The sequence below is a fragment of the Octopus bimaculoides genome, chromosome 19 (genome assembly GCF_046866305.1).
Source record: "Octopus bimaculoides isolate indiv1 chromosome 19, ASM4686630v1, whole genome shotgun sequence".
Classification (NCBI taxonomy): domain Eukaryota; kingdom Metazoa; phylum Mollusca; class Cephalopoda; order Octopoda; family Octopodidae; genus Octopus; species Octopus bimaculoides.
The window spans coordinates 32,058,099-32,074,534 of record NC_142946.1 but is presented as its reverse complement, the minus strand read 5'-3'; the positions used below and the strand labels follow the sequence as shown (position 1 = coordinate 32,074,534).

The 16,436-nt window shown below is 37.0% G+C and overlaps 1 protein-coding gene across 2 annotated transcripts in view; it reads right to left on the bottom strand.

Annotated features, from left to right (window-relative positions):
• The window catches only part of LOC106873715 (transmembrane protein 126A), a 99,072-nt gene extending 82,845 nt beyond the window's left edge, over positions 1-16,227 (bottom strand). Inside the window, exon 1 of one of the 2 annotated variants that reach the window (XM_014921191.3) lies at positions 16,117-16,227. The gene's annotated coding sequence lies outside the window, so the exon portion shown is untranslated. The remainder of the gene's footprint in view (positions 1-16,116) is intronic. The other variant, XM_089366711.1, reaches the window with a different exon arrangement.
• Positions 16,228-16,436: the final 209 nt, after the last annotated feature.

Below are 16,436 nucleotides of genomic sequence, written 5' to 3'. Positions count from 1 at the left end.
CATATGTATAAGCATACACATATGCACACACAGTACTTGTAGTTCAGAAGTTTGCTCGGGACCATATGATTAGGGGTTCAGTCCCACTGTGAATGTCATCAACTAATATCCCATACTATAACCATAGGTTAAACAATATCTTGTTAGTGAAATTGATACACAGAAACTGAAGAAGCCTGTCACGTGTGCATATATGTGTGTGTGTGACTTTGTGCTTATGTGTGTTAGTGTGAGTCCATTTGTACTTCACCTAGTCTTTATGTGTTCACTGAGTATAAACAAACCAACAGCCTCATTATCAGTAAAGGTGGTGTCCTATGCTTGCAGTCAACTGGAAGAGTACATCCAGGCTTCTTGACATGTTGTACAATATTTGTCAACAAAAGGCTCATAACTATGTCTGACGGGTTATATTATTTAACCTGAATTCACCCAAGATATGTGTGGTACTAATTTATAATATATAAAGTAATGATATGTAAAATAAAAACCAGAGACACTAAAGATGGTCTACATTGACAAGATTCATTGAGTCCTTTAGCATTCAGATTAGCCAAATCTGATGCTTATTTATTCACATTGTTTCGAATTAATCATCAATTATTTTGTAGCTCCAAAATGTTGATGATATGATCATTTATTTTTAGAATGACATTGAAGGTAGGTGTGAAAGGCTGGATCTGACCAGTATCAATATAAAACCAGTAGAATATTCTGGCCAGTTTAAATGCTAAAGGGTTAATATAGTTTATAAATTTAAATAAATTTGTAAACAATGGGGAGATACTCTTGGCAAGATTTGAACTAGAATACAAGGGTACATGACTGAATACCATAAAAATATTGTGTCTAAAGTATTACTTTTTGTCACTCCACTCTTCTGACACATTTAGCAATGATAATGAATACAATAAATAATATAATATGGTTGATAATCTGTAATTCAAAAATCTGAAATCGAAATCTTTTGAGTGAGAGAAAATGTACAGCTGTTCTGAGTCACACAAGAGCCACCAGCTGTTAGAAGTGTCATCAGTTCAAGGTTGGGCAAGAATGCAATAGGTGAGATGTTCCCAGAGTAAAACTCTGACATTGTATGTGAAACTTACCTGGCACCAAGTTTATATAAGACTACCTTCACAGTATAAGTTGTATAATGAAATAAATAATGTATAAGCTAGATAATGTGTGGTGTGTGTGTATGAGTGTATATATATATATATATATATATATATATATATATATATATATATATATATATATATATATATATGTATACTGTATGTAAGTATGTATGTAAGCTGTATAATGAAACAAATGAAGTGCAAATACACAATCACTGAAATCCTTCTCAAGCATTATCAACTAGTAGTTGATAGTAGCATTATCAAATAATAATTTCTAATATAGGTACAAAGAGTAATAGAAAGTTCATTAAATAATCTCCAGTGTTTAACTGTAATTATTTCAAAGACTATAGATGGCTGAAAAGCAAAGTTCTGAATTCAATCCCAGGCAAGGTACTAAGGTGAAACACAAGACACCTGTAGAAGGCCGGAATGTACACAAATTAAATGTAATGAAAGCAAAAACTCTGACTAATACATAATATTAAATAATTTCTCATCTCAGAATTATATTATCCAACCAGTACAGAACCAACATAAGACATCAATGGAAGTCTATAAACCTTAAACAAATTTACTCTAACACTTCCTATGGGCATAGCGTAGTGGATGAAGGCACTGGTTAATGTAGTGTAGTCACTAGAGGTTTTGAGTTCAATCCCAAGCAATGCATTAAGGTGAATCACAAGACACTTGAAGAAAGCTGGAACATACACAGCTGAAACTTAGTGAAAGAAACAACCAAGATGAGGACACCACTACAACATAATATATAAAATTCCTCATCTCAGAAATATAGAATTGTAAAATAATAATTTTTGATTAAAGCACAAGGCCAGTAATTACAAAAAAAAAAAAAATTACATAAAATATTACAACAAAAGAATTACATGAATTGTAAAATAATAATATTAGACTTAAGCACAAGGCCAGTAATTAAATAAAAAAAATACATAGAAAATTACATGTTGATACCATCAACCACAGTACTTAGACTGGTACATTATTTTATCAACTCCAAAAATATAAATGCAAAGTGACCTTGGCAGGAGTTGAACTCAAAATGTAAAGAGGTGGAAAAATACTGCAAAGCATTTTTTTCTGATGCTCTAACAATTCTGCCAGTTCGCTGCCTAAACAACAATAATATAATAGATCAAATTAACTGAATATGGAAGAGAAATGAAGGTGAAGTCTTCAGAATAGGAATCCTTCAAAACAAATGAAACGTCTTCAATATTTGTAGAATAATGGAGCAAAGATCAGTAAAAGAAGAATGATTATTAGAGAAGTACTGGAATAACAGAATAACAGTTACAGACAAATCAATGAGGATGCCATCACTATATTTGGTGAATGTTTGGCATTAGTGGCTAAATCTGGCAACTGCCATTACTGTTGCAGACCAATCATGCATAAACCGATCAGAGGGGGAGAGAGAGTGTGCGTGTGTTTGTTTGTTTGTTTTTCTGTATCTCAATGTATGTATTTCTATGGACTATGTAGAGGAGTATGAGAATATGTCTGCAATGGTATATATATATATATATATATATATATATATATAGAGAGAGAGAGAGAGAGAGAGAGATGTATGTATATATGATAGTGCATACATGTTTTCATGCATGTCTGTGCACACACACACACACACACACACACATATATATATATATATATATATAGAGAGAGAGAGAGAGAGAGAGAGAGTGTGGGGGCATGACAGAGAGAAAAGAAAGAGATGTGCGTGTATGTAAAAGAAGGAATCCAAAAATAGAAATATACTCTGTTTAAAAATATTACTTGAGAAAATATGATTTCATGACCAACTGCATTCACAACAGCAGCAACAACACAATTATAACAGACATATTGGAAATGCTTATCCAACAGCTGTACATTGTAACAATGTAACAATTCTAAGGTGAAATCATCACGACAGTGCGCAACTAGACCAAACCTTTGAATTACTTGTAAACTTTATCTAACAAGCTTCTATACAGTTTCTGTCAATCTGATATCAGTCACAAGGTATGGGTAAACCCAAGGCTTTATAGGCACACATATGTACATCAATACTAACAACAAAATGTATTACAAGCTATGACAGAATTCCTGTCATTGCTCAACCCTACAAAAATTCATAGCAAAATCTACCACAAATCACATTTTATGATCTTAAAAAAAGGAAGGACAAATAAGATAATGCAATTCTAGATACACATCATCATCATCATCGTCGCCGTTTAACGTCCGCTTTCCATGCTGGCATGGGTTGGATGGCTTGACTGAGGGCTGGCGAGCCAGAAGGCTGCACCAGGCTAAAGGATAGGATGGTTATGACTGAAATACCTCTGACCATATCGGTTTGCTGGTTCAGGGTTGACCTGGTGTTGATAACAAGTGTATTATAGCCATATTATGTTGACAAAAACTTGATATAGAATAAAAAGGTAATTTCTTACTTTTCATGCTCTAAGAACTAACTGTAGTTACTCCACGGAACCTAACATTCTAGATGTGGATTCTAAATTCTGAATGCATTAACTCACTCTGTAAGGTGATCGGTATTAGGAAGCACATCTAGCCATAAAAATCATGCCTAAACAGACCTCACCAGTGCTAGTGCCAAATGAAAAACACTCAGTCCACTCTGTAAAGTGGTTGGCATTAGGAAGGGCATCCAGCCATAAAAACCATGCCAAAACAGACAGTGGAGCTTGGTGCTGTCTTCTGGTTTGCCAGATCCTGTCAAACCATCCAACCCATGCCAGCATGGTTGTTAAATGATGATGATAATAAGGACCCAACTGTAAGATAAGTGTATCCAAACTATTTGAAATGGTGAATATTAAATTTTTCACAATTTCCTTGCATCAGTTGTATTTTCTTTCTGGAGATGTTCCACTAATTTTACAGCATCACCAATACAACTAGTTTATTCTCTGTCTTACACACACAAACACAAACACATAATACATCAGTGATGTTTTCTAAAAACAGTTTATGACAAAATACATTTTCCCAATGTTTTATGAATTTTCTGAATAACCGTATAACCTCTCATTTGCAATGTCTTCATATTCTGGCATAAAATATAAATTCTGATTTTATGCTACTATGTGCGAGGAGGGGCAGGCCTTAGAGTGGAATAAACATTTATCACAAGCAATCAGTGATATGTGACAGAGTTATTAATATGAGAAACTAGTTTCTCTACTAAACTCACACTATGCTACATTTCTGACCTACCCATACTATAGAACACACTTCTGATGCAACCACTTTTCACAACACTGTCACTCCACCCACTCTATGCTATATATATAGAAAATGAATGAATGTCAAAAGTTTCCATTAGTAGAATAGTTTCTTTTGCAGTAACTCTGAAGAATTAACTGCTATAGCAGAAACATACTTATCCCCACACCATTACTGACAATAGCAAGACATTCATTAAAAGCGATTTGAACAAACACTGACAATGACATTCGCAGTCTAACTGATGCCCACTTCTACTACATATTTAGGGACAATGACCTTCACAACCTCAATAATGGTTTCAAATTTTGTCACAAGGCCAGCAATTTCGGGGGAGGAGGTTCATCGATTACACTGACCCCAGTACATGCACTAACCACCACTTTACCTACTAACCTCACTTTGCACATGCTTCATGTTACTTCCACTAACCTCACTTGATACACTTATTCCACACCCACTCAAATCACTATGTACTCTAAACCTCACACCAACTAACACCATTTTATATAACCACACACACACAGACTCCACTTTATAGACACCAAATGCTACATTCACAAACCCTAATTTACATACCCTCATGTTACATTCATTACCTATACATTATATACCCTTATGTTGCATTCACTAATCTCACTTTCTACACCTTCATGTTATACTCACTAATTCAATGTACTCTCATATTACACTCACTGACACCACTTTAAATATTCTCCACATTCTTTGCATTTTCTTGATGTCTTGAAATCTTGTTCCTTTTGTAGTGGGATTTGATCTTTGGAAAAGGAAAAGGAAAAGGAAAAAGAGTGCAAGTATCACTAAGCTTTTGGCAAAACTTGATGCATAGTCTCTGTTCAATTTTCTCTGATATGGTCAAGAATGGAACCTCTGTGGTGTGGTGAGATGACCACATTTGACATACTTTACTTCTAAGCACTGCTATAAACAATGGAGTAAGCAAGAACATTATAACTTAGCGTGCATGCATGACAGAGGTCAAGATCAATCTATGCCAAGCAGCTTCATTCTGCATACTTTAGTTCTGTTACCAGTCTCAATACTTTTTGATCAGACCTTGTAGTGTTTTACAGAGTTCATTTACAGAAAAAAGAATTTAATTGATCAGTTTGGAGGAAGGAGCTGTGTCCATGGCCATCATAAATACTTCCAGATGGGTGAAGCTGATGTAGATGATGTTCCTCATGAACAAACGTAAGTGGACAACTTCAGGGAAAGCAGATCATTTATTAGAAGCAAGAATCTTATAACTAGTCACTTCATAGTCAGTTACAGGACTTGCAGAAAATTTGCACCATAGCTTCAATATTACACTACAGTAACATAGTTTTAAACAGTTAAATAAGATTTGGGTAAAAACATTGGAGTATGTTATGCAAAGCTCATCCACAGAAAATAACACACTCCTTTGAGTATGCATTCTCACACTGTGAAATGACAGTATGATCTAATGAAGGACTTATTACAAAAAAATCACCTGAAGAAGCACGTCTTACACTTTGGATGGATGATAGTGATTAAACAACATGTTAATAACATCATCTCCTCAATGTACCATGAGAGTAAAATGTGTTGAAACAATCGTAGTAATTTTAAAGAAAGAATGTAATTCAAGCCATTTTCTATCATTTATCTAGTTTTAAAAATACATTTACATTTTGAAACAAATGAAGACACATTGATATCTTAAAGTAAATAAAGCTATTAATACAATTATCATTTTAAATTTTATAATACTGACAAAGTTTAGAGATTTATTGGACAGAGTGAAACGTAACTATCTGTACAAGAAGGGCTTCAGCTATGTGACCAGACAGGACAAGGGAACTGTAACCAACAGGTAGGACATCAACTACCTACATAAAATTGCAGCTCTTTGCAAATGAATGACTACAGAGATAGCTGTAGTTATCTGGAGAGAAAAAGAGAGAGATACAGAAAGACAGATAGAGAGAGATATACAGACAGAAAGTAGCTGCCTGCACATAGAGAACTGCAACATCTGAACAAAAGGAACAGTAGCTGTCTGCACAAAAAAACAAAAAAACAGCAACTATGCAATTACTGACACTTAAATAACCTATACTAGTAACTAACTTTGCTACAAAGTTAGGTAGCTTTAGTTTATCACTAGACTACCAATGACCTGTTGGGCTACCAGGAAAGTCTAAATTTCCCAGCAATGGAGTTTTGTTTGTGGAGTTTTTTTTCTTTTCCAGGTTATTTCGCATGCTTTCAATGAATGTGACATCAAAATCACACGTAAACAGCTCCTTTCCCCAAAAAAGGAAAGATTTGGCTGCTATTTCTTGCATACCCTGCTACCAAATAACAGGTATTTCGGGTCCTTTATCACAAATAACTGTTATGTGGTAGCACTCGAGAAAAACCTATGGAAAAAATTATTTCACACTAGGACGAATGGGTCTTTTACGAAACATTTACTGTATTTTAAAGTCATTTTCACTTTAAAATATTTTTTAAATATACCAAAAAATATTTTTGTAACAGTATTCACTTGAGAATAATTTTTAAAAACATTAAAGAAAGCTAAAATATATATACTTGTTGTACAAACAACTTACATTTTTGAAATCACATTCACTTAAAGATATTTCTAAATGATTAAAATATCATATTTAACAAAAGCGAAAATAGAAGCAGATACTGTAAAAAGCAAATTGTATCTTTTTGTTGTCAAGTCACTGTGTCTAATCAAAAGGTTAGAATTTCTTCCCTTTCAGGATGAAGTTATATTCAGAATACTTTCCCATTATGCACCGTTTTGGGTATTTATACCCCCAAACTCTGAATATCTCAATAACTACTAGTCCAATTTACATGATACTTGTTTTATTTTGTTTGTATTGACATTTCAGGGGCAACTTAATTCATAGATGATGTGACATGAATTTGGTTTTGTTGCTGAGCTTCTTTTCAGAGTTGTGAACTTTTAGAAATTCATTTGTCAGCGCTTTGTACAGGATCAACTTATTCATAAAGCATGGATATAAAACAGCATATTATCCATCAATGAATTATTCAATATAGTATAAATAAACATCTTTTAATGTAATGGATATTTATTGACTCAACAAACGGCAAACTACTACATGTATATCCATAACCATGTTTTACATGTTAGTGTACAAAGCCACACATAAGACACGAATGTTAAACAGCTACAATTCACAAAAAATTCAACATGAATTTATTTTAATCAGAGATAGAATACTATATTGGCCTTCATTGAATTATTCAATACAGTACCTACTGATTCACTGATGACAAACAAGGCATATCCATGAGCACTTTTTACATATAGCTGCAGACATGTAATTAATATACTTTATACGGTCACACTGGAATTAGTACATAGTATCTAAGTGACAAGACAGCATGCCACAAAATGATTTAAATACAACAAAAGTAAATATTAAAAACTTTCAGTGCCCAACACAATAACTTGTATTAAATAATTATAAAACATACTTAGGTCAAACACTAAGGACTGGCGAACCAGATAGCTGCACGAGGCTCCAATCTGATCTGGCAGAGTTTCTACAGCTGGATGCCCTTCCTAACACCAACCACTCCAAGAGTGTAGTGGGTGCTTTTACATGCCACCAGCATGAGGGCCAGTCAGGTGGTACTGGCAACGGCCATGTTCAAATGATGTTTTTTATGTGCCACCTGCACAGGAGCCAGTTCAGTGGCACTGGCAATGACCTTGCTCAATTATCTTTTTACGTGCCAGTAAGGTGACGCTGGTAACAATCACGCTCGAATGGTGCTTTTTACATGCCACCGGCATGGAAGCCAGACAGCTGCTCAGGCAACGATCATGCTTGGATGGTACTCTTAGCGCTCCACTAGCACGGATGCCAGTCATCGCATTTGATTTCGATTTCACTTGCCTCAACAGGTCTTCACAAGCAGAGTTTAGTCTCCAATGAAGGAAAGGTACGCATAAGTGGGCTGGTTACACCCCTGGCAGAGGCCACGGGTTATGGTCTCACTTGTCTTGCCAGGTCTTCTCACGCACAGCATATTTCCAAAGGTCTCGGTCACTAGTCATTGCCGAGGTGAGGCCTAATATTCGAAGGACGTGCTTCACAACCTCATCCCAGGTCTTCCTGGGATAAGTTCCCTCAACCGCTATGGTGTGGCTCTTTTTCACACAGCTATCCTCATCCATTCTTGCCACATGTCCATACCATCACAGTCGTCTCTCTTGCACACAACATCTGATACTTCTTAGGTCCAACTTTTCTCTCAAGGTACTTACACTCAAGTATGCACACTGACATTACACATCCATCGGAGCATACTGGCTTCATTCCTTGTAAACTTACGCATGTCCTCAGCAGTCACGGCCCATGTTTCACTTCCATGTAGCATGGTTATTCGTACACATGCGTCATACAGTCTATCTTTTACTCTGAGCAAGAAGCCCTTTGTCACCAGCAGAGGTAAGAGTTCTCTGAACTTTGCCCAGGCTATTCTTATTCTAGCAGCTACACTTTCAGTGCACCCACCCCAGCTACTGACTTGGTCACCTTGGTAATGGAAGCTATCAACTACTTTTAGTTTTTCTCCCTGAAATGTGGCAGAAGTTGTTCTCTGCACATTTTCAGTGTTTATTGCTCCTGAGCATCTGCCACATGCAAAAACTATCTTCCCAGTTAGCCTTCCTTTGATATTGCTGCACCTCTTATGTGTCCATAGCTTACACTGGGTACATCTTATAGAGTTTCTACCTATGCCTTTTCTACATATTGAGCAGGGCCATCTACCTGAAGGAGTTTGTGTTTTATCTACCTTCCTACTTATTAGGACTTTGGTTTTAGCTAGGTTAACTCTAAGGCCCTTCGATTCTAATCCTTGCTTCCACACCTGAAACTTCTCCTCTAGTTCTGATAGTGACTCAACAATTAGAACAAGGTCATCAGCATAGAGGAGCATCTTGTCTTGAATTCCTCTGTTATTGCTTGGAGGACTATGATAAATAGGAGGTGGCTGCTGAGGACTGAACCTTGGTGGATTCCTACCTCTACCAGGAATTCTTCACTGTACTTGTTCCAACCGTCACCTTAGTGACAGCGTCCCTGTACATGGCTTGCACAGCTCTCACTAACCATTCATCTATCCCTAGTTTCCTCATTGACCACCAGATAAGGGATCGGGGAACCCTGTCAAAGGCTTTCTCCATGTCAACGAAAGCCAGGTACAGAGGTTTATCTTTGGCTAGGTATTTCTCCTACAGCTGTCTTACCAGAAATATAGCATCAGTGGTGCTTTTCCCTGGCACAAAACCAAACTGCATCTCATCTAAACTGACTCTCTCCCTAATTAGTTGGGCTATGACCCTCTCCGCGACCTTCATTACCTGATCCAACAACTTGATACCTCTGTAATTATTTGTATCTAAAGCGTCACCTTTACCTCTGTAGCAGTTGACTAAGGTGCTGCTACACCAGTCATTGTGTATCACCTGAACTATACAGGTGACTAGGCTATAGCCAACATTGCCAGATATTTTGAGCATCACTGCGGTGATTCCTGATGGGCTGGGGGCTTTCCCTGTCTTCATACTCTTAATTGCTTTATCTACCAAGGTACTGTCAATTCGGATAGCTGGTCCCACTGTTGGGTCGACATTTGGCAGACTTCCTTTCTCTCATTCATTCTCTTTATTGAGCAACCTTTCATAGTGTTGTCTCCAAACCTCTCTCTTTGCAGCCTCATTTAGTGCGAGTGAACCATCATACATGCGGACATATTTCTTCCTTACATCACAATTCTCTCTCACACACTGTCTTGCAACACGAAATACCTCAAGTCTTTGGTCCTCATGGCGTAGAAGATTGGCAAATTTTTTCTTATCTGCTTCCCTTCTGGCAGTCTGATACAATCCCCTGCTACCACCATTCTTCCAAGCCTGTTTCTTTTCTCTTAAAGCTTCCAGACCCTTCTCCTCTATGTTGGTCATCTTCTGGGCATCCATTTAGCCCTGATCCTGAAGTTGCTAACTATCAGTCTATGTTGTTGGATACATTCTTTGTCTGGGAAGGTTTTGGTATTTATAAGCAGCCATCTTTCCTTTTTTCTGGCGAGAATGTAGTCAGTTTGGCTAGAGTGTCTGCCATAATGGTAGGTGACTAGGTGACTGGCAGGGGTTTCCTGAAGTTAGTATTGCAAACCATAAGATCATTTGCATTGCAGAACTCCAGCAGCCTGGTTCCTTCCTCATTGCAGGAACCAAAACCGTAGCCTCCATGTACGCCCCCTGTATGTTGTCCAACATGTCCATTGAAGTCACCAGCCAGAAAGAGAAGGTCCCTGTCATTCGTCAACGAGGTAGTCTGCAAGAGGGTGTCATAAAATCAGTCTTTCTGTCCATCAGGTAGCCCTGGCTGAGGGGCATAAGCCGAGATAATGGTTGCTAACCCATGATGAAGCACTAATCTAATCTTAAGTATTCTGTCGCATACTCTGACTATCTCGATTACCTTATCAACCCATTTCTCCGCAAGGAGTATACCTACGCCCTGACCCCGTCAGTGTTCCCTGCCCAGAAAATTTTGTACCTGTGTTCTTTGCCTATGAGGAACCTAGTGCAACCTGCTCTCCACCTTACAATCTCACCAGACCTACCTTTCAGTGTGCCGATGTTGAGAGTGCCAATCTTGAGGGTGTGGGAGGTGTGGGCCCGTGAAAAGAAAGCTCGCATTTGACAGAATTCATAACCAAACAATAGCCTTCAATTCAACCTGCATACACTACACCATCAAATTTATGCACTATATGATCACTACCTTACATAGGAGATAAGCCTTAAGTAGGGGTGGGGATGGCGTAAAGCCTTTAGAAGTGTTCGTAGGAGACAACCAAAGGATGACAGAGTATAGGAACTTCTGGTACGGGTGGAGGGGGTGGGAGGTTGGTTGTACCGCAAACTAGCAAATTTAGACGAGAGCATCTTCTGGATACGTATTCTTTCGGCGGAGGTCTTAAAAATCGAGTAGGGGAATCCAAGTGTGTGCACTAGTTTATATAGGTGACGGGGGAGGAAATCTTGGTGAAGCAAGTGGTAATCAGAAGAGAGAGAGACAGAGTGAGGCTGAGAGAGAGACAGAGTGAGGCTGAGAGAGAGACAGAGTGAGACAGAGGGGGTGCCAGAGTTAGTATGGTCAGAACACGAGGGAGGAAAATATTCTGTTGGGATTGGGATTTGTGTAGCATAATTTAACGAAACAGCAAATGTCGATAATAGTGAAACAGAAATGAAAAATCTGAGAGTTTTTGGTCAGCCAATCTATGACAAAATTAGAGAAATAAGTGACTGTGTGATAAACTTGAATAAATGAATATGTGGTGGTTAAGGATATATGTGAACTAAGGTTATCTCAAGGCAACAACGAGGAAAATGAAACTATTGAAACTATATTTACATGGTAAAGAAATAGACAGAATAATATGCATAAAAAAAAACATAACAGTAGAGCACAATACCATTTAGTTTGAGTTAAGTCCTAAACATTTTGAAGTCTAGGCAACTTTTGGAGTCACACACACAAAAAAAACAAAAAGCATAAGAAAATATGAAAGATATCAAAAAACAATATGGCATAAATATAAAATCTGATAAAGACTTGGCTCAGATGTTTGAAATACAGTTGGGAAGTGCTTTCACACTTCTGCTGCAGCTTGGGCCAGCTGGCATAAAGTTTGTCTTCCAAAGAAACAATAAACTGAATGAAGCAGCTAAAGAGCAAAAACAAAAAACCCTGTAAGACAAAACAAGACTAGTGAAGCTAACTCCAAAAATAATAACAGTCAGTCTTTTTAAGTCAGTTTGTGAAATGGAGGTAAAAAGGAGAAAACCATTTGGTGAAAATGAAATATAAAGATGGCAAACCATGTACAAACACAGCTGAGCTACTTCAATATTGGAAATATCATTTTGAACATCTCATCACTAAATTCTCACACAACCTAGAAAGCAATATCAGAAACTCCATATGATTCATTTGATGCAGAAACTCATGAAATGATTTTCAAATTCTTTAATGAAATTATTGAGAAGATCAAGGAAATGCAAGATGAAAAATTTTTGAGAATAAATTAAACAAATAAAAACCACAATTAATTATTTTTAACATAAGCAAGTGGACAAAAAAATTGACAGTTGGGGTATAATTGATTAAATTGACTAGTAATTGAATGTTAATTGTTTTATTGACCCAAGAAAGATAAATTTAAAAAAAGTTAATACTGGTGGGATTTGTGTACATGCATGTATTCCCAGATTGACTGTAACTAAATATAGACTTCTAGATGAAACAATAAACTTTATTTATGAAGGTAGTACAAATATAACAACTTCTGTTGATGACATTAGGTCACAACTATCAAGTAAGATAAATTTATTAAACAGTGCTATCACAAAACTCCAATATTTCTGTTCTTAAGAGAGGAAACCTGAATCTATTTAAGACAATCAGTTGGCAATGTCTCAGTGGAACAGCCAACAGTTCATGTTCCACAACCAACTGGGTGTTCTGTCATTGAAACAGACATTTCATGTCTAATATTTATCCCCAGAGATATATAGATTGACAGTGCCAGAACAGGTGCTGGTGTTGCAATTAGTCAGTTAGCTTGTTTTCCTCAGTTAGGACGTACAAAATATATATTAGCAACAGAGGCAGTATTAATACCAAGAGGTAATATTTATCCCACTTAAATGTGGATGTCCTATTAAATGCAGATGTCCCTCTTGATATTAAAATTGTCTCTGTTGCTAATATATATTTTCATGTCTAATGGTCCAGTCCACTGGACTGTCAGCAAATACACTATAACCTATACTGAAGAAAATGGCAGCTTTCTAATGGTAAGGCTACAATAGAAAATGGTCCTGCAAGCTGAGCTTCAAGTAATGTCTCAACTTCTAAATGGGCCACCAACAAAACAAAATAAAAGGCATCATGCATAACTTCCATTTATATTCCTTCTGTAATGTAGAGAGTTTCAGTTGTGAATTTTGTTGATGCATAGGAAAAGTGTAGTGCAATACTGTCTTAACCCTTTAGTATTTAAAGCGGCTGTATCTGGCCAAAATATTCTACTTGTTCTATGCTCAAAATTGCTAGGTGTCTCACACCTACTCTACAATGCCATTCTAAAAATAAACAATCATATCATCAAAACCTTGAAGTCATAAGATGGTGCATTATTAATTTCAAACAATATGAATAAATACGCATTATATTTAACCGAGTAATCTGAATACTAAAGAGTTAAGGATATAGAACAAGGCTAGGTTGTTGTTTCTCATTGTAAAATGTGTTAGAGGTGGGTTCATGGAAGCAGGATATGTTTGACATGAGGTGTAAGGAAAGAACAAGTTGAAGCTCCCTCTCCACAGCCTAAGAGAAGATTTGTAGTGACCAATAGAGGAGAGGTAAATTCTAAAGTTTCTAGCAATTCTAAAGTTTCTCAGGCTATTATTAAGGTCAGAAGAGGATGGAAGTGGAGAGCAGTGGAGGCTGTTAAGGCTGCAAAGTCATGGCTAGAACACAGAGAACTTGTAAGCATTATACTTTGACAAGGTGAAAGGAAAGGAGGCTACTGAGCCAGAATGAGGTGCAAGCATCTGTCGAGGCACAAGCCAACAAGTGTAATGGGATGAGGCATCATGGAACCTAGCTAAGATGGGACCAAGAAGTGGCACACAAAATCTCATGATCTGACCTTTGGAAAATAGAGCCCCACCAGATTCCTAATTAAGGTAGTTCATGATGTCCTGCCAAACCCTTCCAACTAGTACTAGTGGAAAAAGTAGGAGTCACCAGCTTTTCTCCTGTGCCTGAGGAGAGGAACCCTGGAGTACATCTTCAGTAGCTGTCCAAAAGCTCTAAGAGAAGGATGCGATCACTGGAAGCATGACCAGGTCTTCAAGGTCATAGCAGACACAGTCTGAAGTGGGATTAACAACTGCAAGCATCTTTGCGCAATGAAGATTGTCACCTTTGTCAAGGCTGGTGTGAAGATCTCATCAACCAGGTCCATCTTGCTGGGCCTACAATCAAAAGCATAACACTGAGGGCTGAAAGTTAACCTGGGGAAGCATCTGAAATTCTCAGAAACTGTCGCTAAACCAGATATGGTGCTGCTCTCGGGAGCATTCAAGCAGATGGTTTTGTTAGAACACTCCATTCCCAGGGAGGACCACATCGAAGATGCAAATGAGAGAAAGAGAAGGAAATATGCTGACCTAGTGGTGCCATGTCAAAGCAATGGGTGGCAAGCAAAGTGTGATCATAGTGAGGTGGGATAAGAAACTTTGCAGGCCAGTTCTTCTGCAGAGTTTACATGCTGGGCAGCATAGGGGCCAGAAGGTGGAAGGCCTTCACATTGGCTGTGGAGACAGCAGAGGTTGCGCCTCAAGGTGACTCTGTGGATGAGGAGATGCATTAGAGAATGATGTATGGATAACTACCTGTCACTCAACCAATTCCACTAGTCTTAATGATAAACAAAACTTAATATAGTCGACGAACCCATATCAGCACTGATTACTTATTTTAGTGACGATCTCGTCTTTTATATTAAAGACCAGAAGTATTTACCTTTTTTATAAAGAGTAGTCGGTGCGATTTATGGAAGATTTGACTGTTATTTTTAATGATCAAAAATTTCCCAACAGAAATCATCCTGTACTTTTTCTCCGAACCTAATGTCCTTCCATTTTAAGGCGGTAACGTGAGATGATGGATATTTAGCTGGTATTTTTAGCGAGCGACTATGTAGAGATTGTCTGAAAAATATGAGTATGTGATATTCCCACTATTCTCATTTGATTGAAGAGATGTTAGAGAAGTGAAAGTAAGAATTACAGTGAGATGGCAAACAGTTCGTCAGAAGACGTTTTAATTAACGCACACACAATTTCACTGATTAAATACACGCATATACACACAGAAGTGGCTGTACGAGGCCAGGCCACTGGACCGGCTTAGATAAACTACATAAATAAATGTAAAGACTGCAGGTTTTACAAAATATTAGTATAAAGTCTGTTTTTATTGTGTTAGCTATCTGTACTTCATAGTTGTGTATTTAATAATTTTCACTTACAGATAGATAGATAGATATACACACATGTATATAACGGCGTGGCTAGAGTGTGTGTCGTCTCACCCCTAGCTACATACACATATATAAATATATATACGAACACGCAATAGAAGTCGCTCATTGCGGCGGAGCCTTTTCTACAATAACAAGCAAATGGCATTCATTAAGTACAGGATATTTAAAACACTGTGTTTGGGACTCACTAATTTTGAAACGATAACGATCTTCTAACATTATCCATGAATATAAGCGGCTTCTTGTGTATGTGCACATATAGATAGATAGATAGATAGATAGATGTGTGTATGTCCATGTGTGACATGAACTAAGTATATTTATTTCAAGGATATTTACCAAGGTGAATTGGTTAATTCATTGATAATATATAACAGAAAAAAAAACGACGAACTTGAATTGTCACACGTCAATTAAATAGGACATCTGACAGTAACGATACATACATATTCACATTCTTTATATACATTTACAAATATATATATATACATATTTGAATAATGTGCTCGCACTTAAGTAACTAACAACTATAAACCACAACACTCACCACATGGACGAGAACAGCAGCAACACCGGAAGTAATCAGCGGTAACTTATATTGAGCCTGCGCACTCCATAACAGCAGACGGCCTTTCTTTTTCCTATCAGAAATTACTATTTGTTTTTGAATACTTTTTCTGTTTTTCTGTCGGAAATTCATTTGTTATTTTCTATTTTTAATTATTGTAATTATTAAATATACCTTTTCATTGAATAATGAATATCAAAGAGTAGAATTATTTGCTAAATAATGATTTTTAACAAAATTACGCTATTGGGTATTTTGGCAATCATACATACATACATACATACATACATACATACATA